Raw genomic sequence first — 8336 nt, 5'->3', positions numbered from 1 at the left:
GATTCACACAGCTTCCTGCTTCCCTACCACAATAACCTGTCGGCCAGAGCCCAGCCATGGACGCAGGAAGCACGGTCACTTTTCCAGAGCAAACCTGATGTACGGAATCAGCTAGGGATCCGTGAGACCCTAAACTACCTCACTCAGTGGAAGGTGTTGTCAGCGTCCACGGACGAGGTCACCTCTCAGTCCCGGCTCATGTTAATCTCAGACTTTTCTTCAAATGGGATTTGTCTTCAGGTACTAGTCTAGTTAGAAACTACACACAAAGTCATTTTGGAAAATTCTAGAAGTCCATGTAGATGGGAATATGCAAGTGTTTAGTCCAGCTTTGTCTCCAAGTGTACATGCGTCTTTCCTGTCGGGCTCTCCCTGGAATAAACACGGCAGCAGTATCGCTGGAAACCAGCTTTGTGCCCGACGGCCCCAGACTCACAGCGTCCATCTTCCTCGTGCAAAGCTCTGAGCACAGCAGAACAGCACGATCTTACAATTCAAGGGAGCGAGGACCCGAGAGTGTCGGTCACCTCAGCATACGAGGATGACAGTTGCGTGGCAGTGGGATCAGTGATCCGATCACTGGGCTCGCCCCAGTGGATGTCGGCTGCCCACCCGCCCATCTCTCTCTGTGGAAGCCTGGAGCCCCTTTGGAGGGAGAGGAGCACCAGCACCCCCACAGCTCTCGCGCATCAGCGGTGCAGAGCTACAGCCTCACTCGGAGGCACGAGGACGGGCAGTCCTCTCAACAAACACGCTTCATCGACTGCTGTCTGGAGGTGCCTTGATCCCCGCCTCACAGCATGGAGTCATTGCTGACAGGTTCTGCGTTTAACAGTAAAAAACAAAACAAAACAAAACAAAACAAAAAAAACAAAAAAAAAAACAAGGCAATCAGAGACAACCTCAGGAGGGTATCTTATGTCTGTGAAATAAGCAAATATTTCTTAAACTGGTCGTAAAACAAGGAAAACAAGGATGCACTGAACTTTTAAAAATAGATGACTTCTGGGGCTGGTGCTATCCTTAGCGGGTGAAGCCACCGCCTACAGCATTGGCATTCCACTGGGTGCAGCTTCGAGTCCTGGCTGTTCCATTTCCAATCCAGCTCCTTACTAATGCTCCTGGGAAAGCAGTGGAAGGTGCCCCAAGTCCTTGGGCCCCTGCACCCACGTGGGAGACCTGGAAGAAGCTCCTGGCTTCGGCGTGGCCCAGCCTTGAACCAGTGGATGAAAGATCGCCACCCCCTCTCTTTTTCTCTGCCTCTGGCTCTCCCTGTCTGTTACTCTGCCTTTCAAATAAATAAATATATCTTTTAAAAAAATACCCAACTTCTGTGAATCAAATCACTATTAAGACACAGAAAAGGCAAGGCACAGAGTGGGGACAATTTGTACATGTTTTGGGGTACCATGTGATGTCCTGATGCGTGGATACATCGTGTGATGGTCACATCAGAGCAAACCCATCTACTGCCTCTATCATTTACCTTTTCTACACTGTGGAGATATTACAAATCCTTTCTTGCATTTTTGTAAAAAATGCAGTGCATTATTGTTATCTACATTCACCCCTGTGTTCACTAGAACACAAGAACTCCCTCTCCTTTCTAACTCAAGAATGTCACCCAACTTCATTACCACCTACTACAGTCCCGAGGCACTTAAGGACAAGGCCATGCTCTGAGAAGTGGGTCCTCAGTGGATTTTGGGTGTGGACCTTGTGGGACACACTTGGACTTTCACAGGCTAAGATCAGACCTCGTCACCAGGAGGTACAGTCTCATGGCGTCACCATGACAAATACAGCCCGTGCTGACTGAAAGGCTGCACACGGCACATGCTGTTTGTCACTCTAAGATGCCCAGATCTCACCATAACTAATTAATATGGCAAGAATACCATCCTACATGGTTATTCTGGTCTCAACTAGTTGGCCGTCTTGTTCTGTTTGAGACTTGTTTCTCAAATCTACAAAGGTGCAGCAACCCGCCTGCAGGGTCCATTCTTAAGCACACTCACTGAATGTATGAATTAGTCAACACACCTTGTTTTTACTTTTCTATACAGATAACCAGTCCCGTTCTAACAGTCTCTAAGTTATCCAACTGTGACCCATGTCTACTTTTATTGCTCTCACTTTAAAAATGGTTATACATGGCACATGTTGCTGTTGCCTACCCAATGAACATCTATTTTCTTTCTTTTAAAAGTTTGTTTTTGAAGTAATCAATTCATTTTAATTTTATTTGTAAGGTAGACAGAGACAGAAACAGAGGAGAGATCTTCCATCTGCTGATTCACTCTCCAAATGCTACAACAGCCAGGGCTGGATGAGGCCAGAGCCAGGAGCCCGGAGCTCCATCTGGGTCTCCCACGTGGGTGGCAGGGACCCAAGTATTGAGCCGTCATCTGCTGCTTCCCAGGGTGCATTAGCAGGACGCTGGGTCAGAAGCAGAGCCGCCAGGATCAAACAAGGCACTCCCACACGACAGGCAGGACTTAACTGCTGCAGCCAACACCCACCCCCACTTTCTCTTTCCTAACTGAAGAGTCCCATCTTCGCTCAGGCTCAGCGTGAGACATCCTCCATCTCCCAGCCTCCCCTGGGACAGGACAAGTGTGGCCCTCCCCGTTGCTTATTTATGGAAGCAGAATTCTGCTGAGCTGACATCCAAGCAGCAGAGCCAGAGCACCCGGCCCCAACCCAGCTTCCGACTGGAGACAGAAAGCGCCGCATTTTATGCCCGTCTGGCTGTCACTGCATCCATTGCTGTCATGGCAATATCACGAACTTGCCTGTCGCGCCAGCCAGGTGACACTAGTGTGCACAGCCAGCCTCATCACGGCACAGGAGGGATGCTGGGACAAACAGCAGGCAGCAGGCACAGCCTAGGGCGTTCATGCTCCCTTGTTAAAGAGCTGCTTTCAGCCCACAGACAAGATCAAGTTCACAGGCGTTTGATAGCCACCAGTTGGCAGCCCAGCCTCCTGCACCCTGAGCATTGGGAAGATGCCAGAGGGCTCCTGGACAGCCCGAGATGCTGCCCTCGTGGAGGTCACAGTTTACCTCGGATGTCACGATGAACAGAACAGTGCTGGGGCCGACCCGTGGCTCAGTGGACTAAACCAAAGCCTGCAACGTTGGCACCCGTAGGGGGCCGGCGCAAGTCCAGGCAGCTTCGCTTGGAATCCAGCTGCCTGCTAATCGCCTGGGAAAGCAGAGGAAGACGGCCCAGTGCTCAGGCCCTGCACCCACATAGGAGCCCCAGAAGAAGCTCCCGGCTCCTGGCTTCAGCCTGGCACTGCCTTGGCCATTGAGTCCATTTGGGGAGTGAAACAGGCAATGGAAGATCTTTCTCTCTCCATCTCTTCTCCTCTCTTTCTGTAACAAATGAATAAATTAAAAAAAATTTAAAAAAGTGTTACTAAGTACCCAGTGTTACCCTAAAGATGTGTTTTGAAAAATGCACGATTAGGCTGGTGCTGTGGCGCAGTGGGTTAACGCCCTGGCCTGAAGCATCCCATAGGGGCACCAGTTTGAGACCTGGTTGCTCCTCTTCTGATCCAGCTCTCTGCTATGGCCTGGGAAAGCAGTAGAGGATGGCTCAAGGCTATGGGCTCCTGTACCAACATGGGAGACCGGGAAGAAGCTCCTGGCTCCTGGCTTTGGATCGGCACAGCTCTGGCTGTTGCAGACAATTGGGGAGTGACCCAGCGGATGGAAGACCTCTCTCTCTCTCTGCCTCTATCTGTCTTTCTGTCTCTCCTTTCTCTGTGTAACTCTTTCAAATAAATAAATAAATAAATCTTAAAAAAAAAAAAAAGAAAAACGCATGGGAACAAAGACTGGGAGTCTGGGAATGTTTCTGATGGAGATGAACCTTGAGCTCACAACATGAAGAGTGAACAGGACTTGGGTGGACACAGGGCAAGGTGAAGAACTTGGGGAAGCCCTCAAGGGAACCCACAGTGCAGACATGGTGGTGGGAATGAGCCAGTGTGTGGGGGAAGGGGAGGATGGCCTCAGAGAGAAAAGCAAGCATCGGGAGAATGGTGGAGACGGGGCGTCCATAGGTAGGGTGGGACCGCAGCACATAGATTATGGAAGACAGGGTGCAGGTTACCGACAACAGGAAAGGCGTGAACATATGGAAACAAAACAAGCCTCAAGGGCAGAACGTGCGGTAGCAAAAAAGCAGCTCCGTGAGAAAAATAATCAGGAGGAGTGAGAGAACAGGGCACACGTCCCCAGGTGCTGTGTGTCGGTCCAGCCTCCAGCTGACTTCTGTGGACAGTACAAATTTGATAAGCACCTATCACGTCTCAGCAATTAAACTCGGTCTCGGAGTTGCAATCCTAAAACAAACTGACCACAAGCACGCCATGGCTAGCAGACGGGAGAGAGAAGACCTTCCGACGTCTGAGGTTCCTTCTTGACCGAGCGCTCTCCACGCAAGCGGAGATCTGCAGTGAGGACACCCACACAGGGCACAGGCCGCATTGTTGTGGAAGTGCTAATGCACAGGCAGATGCCAGGTGAGCGATGGACAGGAGAGGCAAACCGATTAGCGGAGGAGAAGAAAGCCATATTCCTAGAAACCTCAGGACGCGAGTCCAGCTCTCAGAGGGGGCACCACGCAAACCGGAAACCAGTGCCCTGGCCTCCCGTGGTGAGAGCAGCAGTCCATCAATGGACACGACGAGTGGCGAAAACCCGAGGTACAGCTGAGGAAAGAACTTCAGAGGGTGTGGGATCCACAGGAACAAAAATAGGAAGCCAACCACAGCGTACAAGAGAAAACCTCACCGAGCAGAGAGACACACCTGCCCTTGGTTACGAAGACTGAAAGCCACAAGCTCATTAACCAGCATGTCACAGCTGACATACTTGGCCTTTCTGGAACCCTGTGTCGTCATCAGTAAGTGGGATGATAATACAATGTGCCTAGGGAGCCGTTACAAAAATGAGTTAACATCTGTAAAGACTTAGACTCTGGTAAGCACAGTACAAGTGATGGAGAGAAAGAGAGAGAAAGAGAGAGAGAGAGAATCAGGCAATTGATGTATTTTTAGTGAAAGGGGTAGGAGAAGACAAGCTTCTTCATTTGGGAAAAAATAACCCAGAATAATAATCAGAATAACCAAAATAATAATAATAATCAGAATAACCAAAATAATCAAAATAACCCAGAAAAATCACATAATCAGAAGATTGATGGCAGTGCAAATGAAGAATCCATACACAGACCCTGGGCATTTGCTATAAGAGAAATATGGCATTTCCAGTCAGTGGGGGTGTGGAGTCCCCGACACAGGAGTTAACAACACTGCAGTGCTCACCAGGGACAGGCGAGTCATGAATCCAGCAGACAGCTCGCAGCCTGCTGGGAGTGTGCGGGTCAGCACACTGTAGACAGCACTGCTGAAGACCCCAGAGGAGGCCGACACAGCCAGCTAGTCCTCTGGCTGGACAGAAGGCAGCTTCCAGGTGTGCGTGTGTGTGTGTGTGTGTGTGTGCATCCTCCCCCCCCCACACCAACCCCCCACCCCAAATAACAACACAAACCACAAAACTACCCATGACCTCTTCCGTGGACTTGATCATGTGAAACGGCAGACCCAGCTCTGGGGCAGCACTTGTCTAAGCGTGGAATCTCTTACTGTGATATTAAGTGAAATCGGAGGTGCACAATGTATTGTGATCTGCACACATGTGAGAAAAATAAGAAGTGTGATGTCTGCACACACACAGGCGCAGTGGCGAGAGTACACCTGGAATCACACAGCAGCAGCTGCCTCTGGGCCGTAGACCACCTTCCCCATTTTTATAAGGTTTATATTTATTTATTGGAAAGGCACAGTTAGAGAGAAATAGAGAGAGAGATTCCAGATGAGCTGAGTCCTGGTCTGGCACATGGGTGGAGGGAGCACGAGCTCCTGGGCCATTTCTGCTGCTTTCCCTGGAGCCGGAGCAGAGCTAGGACTTGAACCGGTGCCCATGTGGGATGCTGGTGTTACAGTAGGCGGCATGACCCGCTCAGCCTCAGTGGGCGTATATCCACGTCCTCCTCTGCCTTCAAGGAGTGTGGGGAAAGGAAGCAGTGGAAGCAGGCTGGGCTGGAAGGAGCAGTGACCGTGGGGCTTCACCAGGAGTTAGCATCAAGAGCTTGGTCTTCTTGACAGAGGCAATGTTCACTTTCCTAGCGTGGTTAACAGCGCCCCTTGTGGACTGAGCAGTGTAATGCAAACATGGCCAACTTATTTCCTTGACATAAAAGACAGCAATTCGCACTGTTGCCCTGTTCTGTTTTCCTCTGGGTAGGATCTAATCTTATTTCAAATCTAAGCCAGCTGCTTGCTTATATGGAGAATAAATGGATTAAGACAGATAATGAGAACTGAACAGAAAAACTTGGACTCCCATCAGAACCAAACAACTCAGGGCACAACACCCCTGATGGGAGCTTTGCTGCTAATACCACACGGAACGAGTCCCTTCTCCGCGTGCCTGCACTTCCCGGGCCCAAGTGAAAATAAAATCATCTGGAGAAAACTTACGGAGGTTGACCGTGGGCTGGAGCTCTGACCACATAAAAGGAATACGTCACAGGTGTTCTCTCATGGGACAGTCACTTGGCCAAAGAGACAGGTGAGTCAGACAGTAATGACCACACAAGGGGCAGTTTCCAGTTGAAGGTGTATGAACACTCCCATGGATCCCTTCTCCCAACTGAACCCCAATGAAGTCATAGTAACAGATCACTAATTCCGAAGGTACAGCCTACATGGAAAACAGGACAGAAGAAGAATTATGGTCAGGAAATTTACAGCAATGAAACCCAGAAGGCCGCGTGGTGAACTGCAAACCTGAGATTTCATCAACTTAGGGCCACTCCAGAGAACTCCCCTTCCAGTCTGTTGAGACTGCCAGGGTTGCAAACACGGAACAGACACGGTGTCACTCATCCTCCCATTTAGAGGTGCTTTTTTAAAAAAAATTTTTATTTGACAGGTAGTTATATACAGTGACAGAGAAAGGCAGATCTGAGAAAGGTCTTCCTTCCATTGGTCCACTCCCCAAATGGCCGCTACGGCCGATGATGCACCCATCCAAAGCCAGGAGCCAGGTGCTTCTTCCTGGTCTCCCATGTGGGTGCAGGGGCCTGATCCCTTGGGCCATCCTCAATAGCTTTCCCGGGCCACAGCAGAGAGCTAGACTGGAAGAGGAGCAACTGGGACAGAACCAGCGCCCATATGGGATGCCGGCGCCGCCAGGTGGAGGATTAACCAACTGAGCCACGGTGCAAGCCCCTAGAGACGCTTCTTTTGATACTGAGGTTTTTCCTTCAAGTGAGAAGTATTAATTCCACTGAAATGCTGGAAGGGTTGGATGTGTGCTCCTCTCCGGGATGGCCAGGTGCACATCTGTGCACACAATTGGCATCCACACGACTTCCTCTGAGGCTGGTAATTTCCCTGACTAGTAACAGAATCAGAGCACACATTTCATAAAATATATTCTACATGAGATTTAAACCCCCAAATGCCAACAGTCCCCCATTCTCCCTCACAGTGCTTACAGCCAGTGGGGGAAACTGGAGGCCAGAACAACCTGTGGGCATTTGTGCAGGGGCCGGACAGAGCCTCCATGTCTCGTGTGGCTGCGTAATCACCTCCCTCCCGAGAGGCCCACGGCGAGACCTGTGTAGATGGAAGAAAACAGAACAGAGAAAGAGAAGTTCCCACCCTGCACACTTGACTCTCGCATGGTCCCTGGTCTAAGGCTGCAGATAAGCAACCGGGCGCTGGCTCAGGGCACCGCTGGGAGGTCAGGGTCCTTCCAGACATGGCCAGCGGGCCAGCCGCAGCCAGTCCTCAGCCTCTCTTACGCCAGCCCCCGACTCCCAGGTTTCCCCAGGCTCTGCAAGTGTCGTTCTTGGTTTTATTCAGAAAGACGGTGTCCTAACAATGTGTTTTCAATCTTCCTTAGCAAGTGGTAAGCTTAGCTGAGTTTCAGATACATTAGCAGTGGTCTCTTCTGCCTCCGACTTTACACTCTGCTGAAAGGACAGGAAGTCTAGACACAGAGCTAAATTCACACTGAGAATGAATAAGGCGTAAAGGCTGAACATCGAAAATCCTGAACAGTTGGACTTCTTAATGCATGGTGCTTGGGCAGTTGGAAAACATACAATTAGATCCACATCCCAGACTAAACCACAGAGTAGATTCTAATGATGAAACTGATACCTGGAAAATATAAAAGTGGAAGTAATAGAAGAATTCCTTTATTACCTTGGGTTCGGAGAGGACTTCCTAGGACTCAGCATTCAGAAA

The sequence above is a fragment of the Oryctolagus cuniculus genome, chromosome 6, assembly GCF_051225735.1.
Source record: "Oryctolagus cuniculus isolate XC-2025 breed Fujian yellow rabbit chromosome 6, ASM5122573v1, whole genome shotgun sequence".
In the NCBI taxonomy this organism is placed as follows: Eukaryota; Metazoa; Chordata; class Mammalia; order Lagomorpha; family Leporidae; genus Oryctolagus; species Oryctolagus cuniculus.
The sequence above is the reverse complement of the archived record's forward strand: the minus strand, read 5'-3'. Positions refer to the sequence as shown.